The sequence below is a fragment of the Rhinopithecus bieti genome, unplaced genomic scaffold, assembly GCF_001698545.2.
Source record: "Rhinopithecus bieti isolate Rb0 unplaced genomic scaffold, ASM169854v2 scaffold_12155, whole genome shotgun sequence".
Lineage (NCBI taxonomy): Eukaryota > Metazoa > Chordata > Mammalia > Primates > Cercopithecidae > Rhinopithecus > Rhinopithecus bieti.
Window position 1 is genome coordinate 1820570 of NW_016807423.1, and position 13034 is coordinate 1833603.

The following is a 13034-nucleotide window of genomic DNA, read 5'->3' on the forward strand; positions in this document are numbered from 1 at the left end:
GAGGCAGGGGAATCACTTGGCCCCAATGAGCTATGATTGCACCTTTGCACGCTAGCCTGGCCGACACAGTGAGACCCTGTGTCTAAAAAATAAAAAAATCTGAAGGCATCAGAAAATACCAAGGCAATGAGAATTTGTGAGGCTAAGATCTGGTAGAAGGGAAAAGCTGAGAGAGGTGAGCCCAACATTTAGGACCACTCAAGGTGATTGCTGTTTACAAAATTAGCAAGGATAAGAGGCTGAGAAACTGAATAGGGTTTTCAGCAGTCTTGTGGAGCTAGAAGGGCAAAGTGCGGAGAGCTCTAAGGAGGAGAGGCCCTGGTAAACACCCCAGGCTTTTTATTGGAACCCTGAAGAATTATACCCTAGCAGTAAGGGTGAGCCAAAAATAGACTAGTATTCAAAATGGCTGAAACCTAATTTTTGTCATCTTGATCCTGCTTAAAGCAATCTTCCTTTAGCTTAATTACCTGTCAAATAAGAAAAGTAAATTTCTGAAGGAAGATAACATGTTCCAGAGCCTCAGGTTATTTCTACAGTTTTCCATATACTATAACTGAAACTCAGTAAAAAATAACCAGTTATGCAAACTGACAAGATTTGACTAAACACCAAGAGGGAAAACAAAAAAAGACAAGAGAAACAGGCCCAGGAAATCCAGATATTGTACTTATCAGATGTATATGTTAAAGTCATTAAGGAAGACCCTTGATGTCTGTAGTAGGAGCAAAAAAAAGGGATTAAAAAGTTAAAGAAAACCCAAATTGGCCGGATGCGGTGGCTCACACTTATATTCCCAGTTGCTTTTATTTTCGCTATGAAATTTTACAACCATGATAAATTATATTTTATGTATTATGAATTTGATGTATTATTTAATATATGAAATAAATTATGGATTTAAGATCAATGTAGATGGCTGAAAGGAAGTGTTAGTTTTTAATGGTCCATTGTGAACTTCAATATTTCAAGGTTTTCTAAATAATAAAAAGCCCTACTAAGACTTCACAAATTGAGGCTGGGCATGTTGGCTCATGCCTGTAATCCTGGCACTTTGGGAGACTGAGGCAGGTGGATCCTTTGAGCTCAGGAGTTCGAGACCAGCCTGGGCAACATGGAGAAGCCCCATCTCTACCAAAAATAGAAAAATTAGCCAGGCGTGATGGGGCATGCCTGTGGTCCTAGCTACTCGGGAGGCTGAGATGGGAGGATCACTTGAGTCCATGAGGTGGAGGTTGTAGTGAGCCTACGTCACGCCCCTGCCCCCCCCCCGGGGGGAAAGGGTGAAACCCCATTTAAAAAAAAAAAAAAAAAAAAGACTTCACACATTGAGAAGTCGTTCTAAGTTGGACAGCTGTACAACTAAAAAATCCTGAAAATTTTCTACCATTAGGAAGTAGGTGAATGGGAGGAGTAGATGTATCCAGGGGACAATGAGAATTGGTTTGTTCTGATAATGGAAGATTAAAAGTCAAATAAAAAAATGGCTTATAGTCTTATTTTCAGTTTTCTTATCAGGATTATTAAATTCACTAATCTTAAATCTTAGTAGACATGTGTCTCTTTGAAAATAAAAGACAGTTTTTCAAAAGTAATCAAGAAATGTCAGAGTATAATTGGAGACTGTAAATCACACAGTTCAGGCTGTTAAGACATCCCATAAGCGTAGATAATGAAGATTTGACCAATTGCAGTCAGTTGTTTATATAAAGCTAAACTATTAGAAAATTTCAGTGTGACATAATGTATTTTTTAAGAGAAAACACATAGCATTATCATCTTAACCATTTTTAAGTTCAGTAGTGTTAAGTATATTCACATTGTTATGCAACAGTTTTCTAGAACTTTTTCATCTTGCAAAACAGAAACTCTATACCCATTAAACACTAATTTCCTCTCCCCCTACCTCATCTGTTAGCAACCCCTTTTATGCTTTCTGCTTCTTTTTTTTTTTTTTTTTTTTGAGATGGAGTCTCGCTCTGTCGCCCAGGATGGAGTGCAGTGGCGCGATCTCGGCTCACTGCAAGCTCCGCCTCCTGAGTTCATGCCATTCTCCCGCCTCAGCCTCCCGAGCAGCTGGGATTACAGGCGCCCACCACATGCCCAGCTAATTTTTTTGTATTTTTAGTAGAGACGGGGTTTCACCGTGTTAGCCAGGATGGTCTCGATCTCCTGACCTCGTGATCCGCCCAACTCGGCCTCCCAAAGTGCTGTATGCTTTCTGTTTCTATGACTGATGCAGAAAAATTGGAACCCACATGCACTGTGAGTGGGAATGTAAAATGGCATTTTTACATTATGGAAACAGTATGAAGGTTCCTCAAAAAAAAAAAAAAAACTAAAAACAGAATTACCATATGATCTAGCAATCCCATTTCTGAGCATATATCCAAAAGAATTCAAAGCAGAATCTTAAAATAATCCCGTGTTCATTGTAGCATTATTCACAATAGACAAGAGGTAGACACAACCCAAATGTCCACTGATGAATGAGTGGAGAAAAGGTGTTATATACATACAATGATGTATAATAGAGGCTTTAAAAAGAAAGAATTCCTGTCATATGCTACAACGTGGATGAACCTTGAGGACATTGTGCTAAGCGAAATAGCCAACCACTAAAGGACAAATATTGTATGATTCTATTCATATGAAGTATCTCACATAAAAGTGGTTGGCCATTACAGGCATGAGCCACTGCACCTGGCTACTAGAAGCTATTTCCGTTCTGTTTTCCTTCCCAGCTCAGGTTTTGCTTGCCTTCCACTATCTTTCAGCATCATGCTTTTTTCCAGTCTAAACCAAAAAGAAAGGAAATGATTCTGTTTACATATGCACTGTTTTCCTGGGATTACCCTCTGCTGCTTTTTCCAGTCTGGATGGAAATTTTCTCTTGAACTCTGCTCTACCCCTTCCTATCCTTTGAAGCCTTGAAACTGTTATAAACACTAATTGGCATCAGACACAAAAGATTATTCATTAACTTTTCTCCTCAAGACCTACAGCCCCTTCCAAGCCTGAGTCTAATATTTTTAAAGGACTCATCTTTTCCCTTTCTCCTTAACAAACATTTTAGAATACACTTGAACAGAGTATGGATAGTTTTTAAACAATTGCTTTATATGCCATATTTAGTTTAAAAGTTATTTATTTACATTAATGTAAATTGTATTTATTTTTATACTTTTATTTTCACTACTTTTGCTTCTAGGCAAAAAGCAAAATAAACTTTTCATCTTAAAGAAAAAAAAGTTATTTTCCCATAGACACATTATAAATGGCGGTTCAATGTCTCAAACTCCTAAGTCTTTTTTAACTTGAATCACAGTGCTATTTAATTTGTAAGTGACAGTAGCTATATCCTTGTTTTTAGGGCACAGGGACACATTTCCCATGAGTTATTCTAGTATTGCATAGAGAAAAGTACTGTGCCTGCAGTGTCCCAGGAATTTGTTCAGCTTTCAGTGCTACCAGCATAGAATCATAGACTGTATGAACTAGAAGGGACTTCAGAGATAACATTGTCTTAACTGCTTATTTTATGAGGGAGGAAACTGAGAGCCAGGGAAGCTATTGTGAATGACATCTCTTTTAGTAGCATCTTCTCACCACACATCAGTGAAATTTGCATGTTTTTTTCTTATTTTTTGTTGTATAAATTTAATGTATACAACATGATGTTTTGATATACAAGTACATATATACATATATAGTAATATGCAATTACATATATACATAGTGAAATTATAAAATTTTATAAAATTATATATAATTTATTATAAAATTATAAAATTTTTTGATCTTTCTGCTTAGAATACCTGATCAACTCCTTAATATTGTCAAGATTCAGTTATTCAGTGAAATTTTGTGTCAACTGCCCCCCCAACCCTAGCATATAAATTAGTTGCTCCCATCTTTATGTTCTCTCCATACACTGTATATAACTTTTATGTCACTTGTTAGCTACTAATTGTAAGAAGTTACCAAACAGCTCTATACTTCAGTTTGGTCATCCATAAAATAATAACAGTAATAATAGTACTACCTTTTAGTAGCTACTGTCATCATTGATTAATTGTGATAGTGATTTTTTTTTTGAGACAGAGTCTTGCTTTGTCTCCCAGGCTGGAGTTTGGTGGCCCAGTCTTGGCTCACTGCAACCTCCACCTCTTGAGTTTAAGTGGTTCTCGTGCCTCAGCCTCCCAAGTAGCTGGGACTACAGGTACACACCACCGTTCCCAGCTAATTTTTTGTATTTTTAGTGGAGACTGGGTTTCGCCATGTTGACGAGGCTGGTTTCAAATTCTTCTATAATTTTACCGTTTCAAAAATGTAAATGTTACATAGATGGAATGGTATAATGTAGCTTTGGGGGATTGTCTCTTTTCACTCAGCATAATTCTCTGGAGATTTTAAGTTGCGTGGTGCTGTTGTGTGTTATCAGTTGCATGTTTTTTTATTGTTGAGTAGTATTCCATGGTATGAATGTTTACACAGTTTAACTGTTCACCCACTGAAGGATATCTGAATGACTTCCAGTTTTTAGCTGAATATGAATATGAATAATGAATAAAGCTGCTTTCAACAGGTTTATGTGTTCAGTTTTAATTTTCCCGAATGCCCAGGAGTGCAATTGCTAAGTCATTCGTTAGTTGTATGTTTAATTTTTTAAGACACTCTAAATCTGTTTTCCAGTTCACTGTACCAATTTACATTTCCACCAACAACTTATAAGTGATTCAGTTTTTCTGCATTCTCTTCAATGTTTGGTGGTGTTGCTATTTTTTTTTTTTTTTTTAATTTTAGCCATTCTGATAGGTGTGTTGTAATGTATCTCATTGTGGTTTTAATTTGTTTTTCCCTAATGGCCTGTTACGTTGAACATCTTTTTCATTTGCCATCTGTCTATCCTTTTTAGTGAGATGTCTCTCCATGTCTTTTGCCCATTCGCTAATTGCGTTGTTTTTTTTGTTTTTGTTTTTGAGTTTTAAGTGTTCTTTGTATATTATAAATAGTGTTCCTTTGTTTGATAATTAGTTTGCAGATATTTTCTCCCAGTCTGTAGCTTGTCCTTTCGTCCCATTAATAGGTTCTTTAATAGAGCAAGAGTTTGTAATTTTGACGAACTCCAGTTTACAGTATTTCCTTTTATGAGGCTGGGCATGGTGGCCCACGCCCGTAATCCCAACACTTTGGGAGGCCAAGACGTGTGGATCACTTGAGGTCAGGAGTTCGAGACCTGCCTGGCCAACATGGCGAAACCCCGTCTCTACTAAAAATAAAAAAATTAGCCAGGCATGGTGACAGGCACCTGTAATTCCAGCTACTCAGGAGGCTGAGGCAGGAGAATCACTTGAACCTGGGAGGCAGAGGTTGCAGTGAGCTGAGATCACACCACTGCACTGCAGCCTGGGTGACAGAGCAGGACTCCTTCTCAAAAAAAAAAATTTTCCTTTTATGGATTATGTTTTTGGTGTCAAGTCTAGGAACTCTTTACTTAGCCCTTGATCCTGAAGATTTTCTTTTATTTCTTCTAAAACTTCTATAGCTTTACATTTAATCTGTGATTCATTTTGAGTTCATTTTTGTGTAAGGTGTGAAGTTTAAGTCAAAGTTTATTACTTGTATTATTTTTTGCCTATGTATTACTTGTATTATTTTTTGCCTATTTATGACATTTAGTTGTATCATTTGTTCAAAAGACTTTATTTTCTCTCCATTATATTGCTTTTGTACCTTTGTAAAAAATCAGGATTATAGCAAGGTTGAAGGAAGCAGGTAAATATATGAAAGTCAATTGCTTTCCTATATGTCAGCAATGAACAACTGGAATATGAAATTTAAAACAACACTATTTATATTAGCACTTCTCCCCACCAAAAAAAGAAAGAGAAACATACATAAATCTTAAAAAAAAAATGGCAAGATCTGGCCGGGCGCGGTGGCTCACACCTGTAATCCCAGCACTTTGGGAGGCTGAGGTGGGTGGATCACAAGGTCCGAGATCTAGACCATCCTGGTTAACACGGTGAAACCCCGTCTCTATTAAAATACAAAAAATTAGCTGGATGTGGTGGTGGGCGCCTGTAGTCCCAGCTACTCATGGGGCTGAGGCAGGAGAATGACATGAACCCAGGAGTTGGAGCTTGCAGTGAGCCGAGATCGTGCCATTGCACTTCAGCCTGGGCAACAGAGGGAGACTCCGTCTCAAAAAAAAAAAAAAGCAAGATCTATATGAGGAAAAGTATAAAACTCTGATGAAAGAAATCAAAGAAGACCTAAATAAGGGGAAAGATGTTTCATGATCATGGATAGGAAGACTCAGTATTATTAAGATGTCAGTAGGTGAATGGGTAACTAATCTGTGGTATTTCCAGACAATGGAATATTTTTAGGTGCTAAAAAGAGCTGTCAAGCCATGAGAAGTCATGGAGGAACTTTGAATGCATATTGTTAAGTGAAAGAAATCAGTATAGAAAGGCTACATACTGTATGATTCCAAGTATATGACATTTGGGAAAAGGTAAAACTTTAGATAGTAAAAAAAAAGAAAAAAACCTAGTGTTTGCCAGAGGTTTGGGGAGTAGTAGTAGGGAAAGGATGAGTAAGTGGAGCACTAGGGACATTTGGGGCAGTGAAACTATTCTGTATGATACTGTAATAGTAGATACATGACATTATGCATTTATCAAACTCTTAGACCTATACAACATAAAGAATGGACCCTAATATTAACAAACGTACTTTAAAACAAATATTTGTTTATGGCACATTTATGTGAGTCTATTTTTGGATTCCCTATTCCATTGATTTATGTGCCTCTCCCTCCAGTGCTATATAGTTTTAATTACTGTACCTCTGTAACAACTCTTAAAATAGTGGGCCAGGCGTGGTGGCACACACCTGTAATCCCAGCACTTTGGGAGGCCAAGGCGGGAGGATTGCTTGAGGCCAGGAGTTCAAGACCAGCCTGGGCAACATAGTGAGACCCTGTTTCTGCAAAAATTAAACAAACAAACAGAAAACTAGCTGGGCATGGTGTGTGCCTGTAGTCACAGCTATTTGGGAGGCTGGAGGTGGGAGGATTGCTTGAGCCCAGGGGGTTGAGGCCACAGTGAGCTGTGATGACAGAGTAAGATGGTGCCAAAGAAAGAGAGAGAGAAAGAAAGAGTGTAGACTATTTCTTTCTACCTTATTCTTCTTTTTCTGTATTTAAATGCCTTTGACTTTCCATATAAATTTTAGAATAATCTTGTCTATGCTGTCTATGTCTGCAGAAAAGTCTTTCTAGAATTTTGATGGAATTACATAAATTGCATTTAGAAAGAATTGACATCTTTACTATATTGAGTCTTCTAATATATGAACATGGAATGTCTCTTCATTTATTTAGATCTGTGTTTTCTTTCACCAGTATTTTATAGTTTCCAGCATAAAAGTTCTGTATGTTTTGTTAGATTTATACCTCCCTCATCTTTTCTTTTTTTTCAGTGACTCTAAATAGTATTTAGTTTGGGTTTCTATATGTTCATTACTAGTATATAGAAATACAGTTTATTTTTAATATGTTTATCTTATGTCATGTGACCTGACTGAACTCACTGATTAACCACTGCTTTGTACAGTAAGAGTGGTGAGGGCTCAAGCCTGTAATCCTAGCACTTCAGGAGGCTGAGGGGGAAGGATGTCTTGAGGCCAAGAGTTTGAGACCAGCCTGGGCAACAAAGCAAGACCCCATCTCTAAAAAAAAAATTTTTTTTAAATTAGCCTGGCATCGTGGTGTGCCCCTGGACCTGTAGGCCCAGCTACCCAGGAGGATCCCTTAAATCTGGGAGTTCAAGGATGCAGTGAACTATGATGGCAGCACAGCACTCCAGCCTAGGTGACAGAATGAGACCCTGTCTCTTAAAAAAAAAAAAAAAAAAAAAAAAGAGCAGAATCTTGCCTTGTTCCCTATCTTAGGGGAAAGCATTTAATCTTTCACCATTAAGTATGTTTGTACATGCTCTGTATCAAATTGAGGAATTTAATGTGTATTAAATTTTGTCCAAATACTTTTTCTGTGTCAACTGATATGATTCTATGATTATTGGGTGATTTTTTTTTAGCCTGTTAATATGATGGATTGCATTGATTGATTTTCAAATATTATATCAACCTTGCATACCTGGAATGAATTCTACTGGGTCATGGTATACTATTCTTTTTATATATCGTTGACTTCTGAGTGCTCATGTTTTGTTAAGGATTTTTGTGTCATATTATGAGGGATGTTTATCCTTAGTCTTCTTACTTGGTACTGTCTTTGGTTTTGGTATCAGGGTAAAGGTAGCTTAATAAAATGATTTGGCAGCTGGTCACAGTGTCTTGTGCCTATAATCCCAGCTACTTGGGAGAATGAAACGGTAGGGCTGCTTGAGCCCAGGAGTTCCAGGCCGTAGTGAGCTGTGATTGTGCCATTTCACTCCAGGATAGTTGACAGAGTGAGACCCCACCTCTTTTTTTTTTTTTTGAGACGGAGTCTTGCTCTGTCGCCCAGGCTGGAGTGCAGTGGCCGGATCTCAGCTCACTGCAAGCTCCACCTTCCGGGTTTACGCCATTCTTCTGCCTCAGCCTCCCGAGTAGCTGGGACTACAGGCGCCTGCCACCTTGCCCGGCTAGTTTTTTTTGTATTTTTTAGTAGAGACGGGGTTTCACCGTGTTAGCCAAGATGGTCTCGATCTCCTGACCTCGTGATCCACCCGTCTCGGGCTCCCAAAGTGCTGGGATTACAGGCTTGAGCCACCGCGCCCGGCCGAGACCCCACCTCTTAAAACAAGTTGTTGTTGTTGTTTTAATAAAATTATTTGGGGAGTGTTCTCTTCTCTTACATTTATATAAGCCATTATGTAGAATTGATATAAAGTCTTTCTTTTTTTTTCCTTTTTGTGGAGAACAGAGTTTCACTATGTTGTCCAGGTAGGTGTTGAACTCCTGAGCTCAAGCTATCCTCCTGCTTCTGCCTCCCTAAGTTCTGGGATTACAGGTGTGAGAGCCACTGTGCCCAGCATTAATTCATTTTTGAACATTTGGTAGGATTTCCCAGTAAAACAATTTGGGCACAAGGATTTCCCTTGGGAGTTTTGAAATTATAAATTCAATTTTCTTGATAGTGTTAGGGCTGTTTCAGTTAATGTTTCTTATTGGGTGAGTTTTGGTAGTTTGTGCTTTCTAAGGAATTGTTTTTTTTTCCTTTTCATCTGTGTCCTCAAATGTGTTTGTTCATAGAGTTGTTCATAGTATTTACTTATTATTCTTTTGAGGTCTGCAGGGCTGGTAGTGATATTCCTTGTTTCATTCCTCATGTTGGTATTGTGTCTTTTTTTCTTTGTCATTCTTGCTAAAGGTTTATCAGTTTTACTTATTTTTTTCAGTGAACCAGATTTTTGTTTCATTGATTTTTTTTTTTTTCAGTTTCATGGATTTCTTCTCTTTATCTTTATTATTTCCTCCTTTCTGCTTGGTTTATTTCAATTTTTCTAGATTTTACAGGTGGAACTTATGTTAATTTGAGATTTTTTTTCCTTTTAAACTTTTAAAATTTAATTAATTAAATTATTTTTGAAACAAGGTCTCACTCTGTCACCCAACCTGGAGTGCAGTGGTGCAATCAAGGCTCACTGTAACCTCAAACTCCTGGGTTCGAGCGATCCTCCCACCTCAGCCTCCAGAGTAGCTAGGGGTGCAAGCGCTTGCCACCACGCCCAGCTAATTTTTAAAATTTTTTGTAGAGATAGGATATTACTGTGCTGCCCAAGCTGATCTCAAGCTCCTGGCCTCAAGCGATTCTCCTGCCTTGGCCTCCCAAAATGCTGGGATTGTAGGCATGAGCCACTGTGCCGGCCTTCCTTTTTTTTTTTTGAGACAGAGTTTTGCTTTTGTTACCCAGGCTGAAGTGCAATGACGCAATCTCTGCCTCCCAGGATTAAGCGATTCTCCTGCTGCAGCCTCCCTAGTAGCTGGAATTATAGGCACCTGCCACCGTGCCCGACTAATTTTTGTATTTTTAGTAGAGACAGGGTTTCACTATGTTAGCCAGGCTGGTCTCAAACTCCTGACCTCGTGATTCCCCTCAGTGTCAGCCTCCCAAAGTGCTGGGATTATAGGCGTGGCCCTTTTTTTTTTTTTTTTTTTAATATAAAGCAGTTACTGCTATCAGTTTCCCTCTCAGCATTGCTCTACCTGCATTCCACAAATTTTTGTGTGTTATGTTTTCATTTTTATTCAGTTTAGTATATGTTCTTCATTTTCCTTGAGACTTCTTTGACCCATGGATTATTTAGAAGTATGCTGTTTAGTTTCCAAGTGTTGGGTGATTTTCCTGTTATCTTTCTGTTACTGACTTCTAGTTTGATTGTTTAAAAAAAATATGGTCAGATAACACACACTATTATTCTCATTCTTTTAAATTCATTGAAATTTGCCTCATTACCTGGAAATGGTCTATTTTGGCATATGTTTCACAAGTATGTGAAAAACAGTGTTTATTCTGCTGTTGCTGGAGGAGATGTTTTATAAATATCAATTGAATTCTCTTGGTTGATGGCACTGTTGAGTTCTATATACTTGTTCCTTGTTAATTTTCTGTACAGTTGTTCTGTCAGTTGTTGAGAGAGGTATTAACTGTATTGTGGATTTGTCCGTATCGTTTTTCAGGTCAGTCAGATTTTGCTTAACATGTTTTGCAGCATGTTGGTTCATACAAATGTAGGATTGCTGTGTCTTCTGGGTTAATTGACTCTCTCATTATGTAATGTCCCTCACTTTCTGAAAATTTTATTTGCTCTAAAGTCCATCTGGTAATATAACTACTCCTACTTTCTTTTGATTAATGTTTTCATGATACATCTTTTTCCTTTCTTTTACAATCTTACCTGTATTGTTATATTTGAAGTGAGCTCCTTCTAGACAGGATATACTTGGGTCGTGTTTTTAAAATATCTGCTCTACCAATCTCTTGTCTTTTAGTTGGTATATTTAGACCATTTTCATTTAATGTATGTTTTGACATATCTTTCATTTTATTTGTTGTTTTCTGTTTATTGCTGATTTCTGTTTCCGTTTTCTTTTGCCTTTCTTTTTCTGTGGGTTGTTACTTGAACATTTTTTAGAATTCAATTTTGATCTGTCTATAGCATTTGTAGTGTATCTCTTTTACAGTTTTATATAATAGCTATGCTAGCTATTATGTTCCATATACATAATTTAATCGTAATATACTTGATGTTGATATTTTACCACTTCAAGTGAAGTATAGAAACCTTACTTTTCTCTATATCTCTTTACTTTCTCCATTTATAATTGGCTTAAATGTTTTCTGTACATACATTTAGAAGCAGATTAGACAATGTTATAATTTTTTTTCCAAGTGTCAAATACAATTTAGAAAACTCAATTGGAGAAGGAAAGCCTATTTAATTTACTCATATTTTTGTTTGCTGCCTTTTTTCTTCTTGGTGTTTTGAAATATCTTTTATCATTTCCCCTCTGGGGAACTTCCTTTAGCTACTCTTTTAGGATAGACAGCAGATTTGTTTTAATGTCTTGATTTGCCTTCATTTCTGAAGGGTTTTTGTTTTTGTTGTTACTGGAGATAGAATTTTGGGTTTATAGTTTTTTTCTTTCAACACTTGAAAAATACTGTGTTACTTCTGGCCTGCATGGTTTCTGATGAGAAATCTGCTACCATTTGAATTGTTTTCTCCTATAGGTAAGGTGTTATTTATCTTGCTGCTTTTAAGGTCTGGGATTTTGTTTACTTGTTTGGTTGTCTTGTCTTTAGTTTTCAGAAGTTTGACTATGATGTATCTTGACGTGGATTTCTTTGGATATAATTCTCTTTGGGGTTTACTCAGCTTCTTGAATCTATAGCTTTATGTATTTTGCCAAATTTGGGGAGTTTTCAGACGTTATTTTAAGTATTTTTTCAGCTCTGCCCTCTTTTTTTTCTCCTTCTGGGATTCCAGTGACATTAGATCTTTTGTTATAGTCCTGACAGGTCCCTGAGACTCTGGTGTTTTCTGTTTTGTTTTGTTTTAGTCTGTTCTCGGTTTTTCAGATTAGGTAATTTCTGTTGTTCTGTCTTCAAGTTTACTGATTTCTTTCTCTGTTTCATCCATCTGCTGTTGAGTCCATACATTTTTTTATTTCCAGTTATTGTATTTTTCAGTTTTTAAATTTCCACTTTGTTCTTCTTTATATCTTCTGTTTCTCTGCTGAGAGATTCTGTTTTTTCATTTCTTTCACATGCAGTTGTCATTACTCATTGAAGCATTTTTATAATGGATACTTTAAAATCTTTGTTACAAAATTCTAATAACTCTGTCACTTTGGTGTTGATATCTATTTATTGTCTTTTTTTAATTCAAGTTGAGATTTTCCTTGTTCTTGGTGTATTGAGTGATTTTAAACCTGGACATTTGGGGCATTATATTATAAGACTCTGGATTTTATTTAAACTTCCATTTTAGCTGGTTTCCTCTGACACTCTTGTGGCAAAGGTAGGAAGGGAGCTGCCTCATTATTGCTAGGTGGAGATAGAAGTCTGGTTCTCCACTCAGCCCCCTCCATGCTTAGAGAATTAGGAATCCTTCATTACTGTTCCTTGCATGGCTTCCACTGACACCAGGGGTGGAAGGGTGGTGGCCTCGTTACCACTGGGTGGTGTAAGTCCTGATTTTCCACTGGGCTTCATCTGACACCATTGCAGCGGGGAGAGGAGGACATAGGGGGCACCTTGTTATATAGCCTGATGGATATAGAAGGCTCCCCACTCAGCCTTGGTGGGGGTTTGGTTTCAGTGTTCTCTGTGCTGTTTGTCTGGAGTAGAACTGTTATTGTCTAAAAGTGCCTTTGTCTTCCTAGGCTGCCCTTTAGCTAGAGAGAGCAGGCTTTTTTGTTGGAGTTGGATTTTGGGGGGTTTTCTGTGTGTTTTTTGGTCTGCATCTGTTGGCATTTCTTGGTTGCAGACTTCACACCTCCAAGTCGGAGATACA

At 37.5% G+C, this 13034-nt stretch overlaps 1 protein-coding gene across 1 annotated transcript in view; it reads left to right on the forward strand.

The window, feature by feature from the left end:
• Window positions 1-13034, forward strand: part of ZSWIM5 (zinc finger SWIM-type containing 5) — a 184584-nt gene that overhangs the window by 68333 nt on the left and 103217 nt on the right.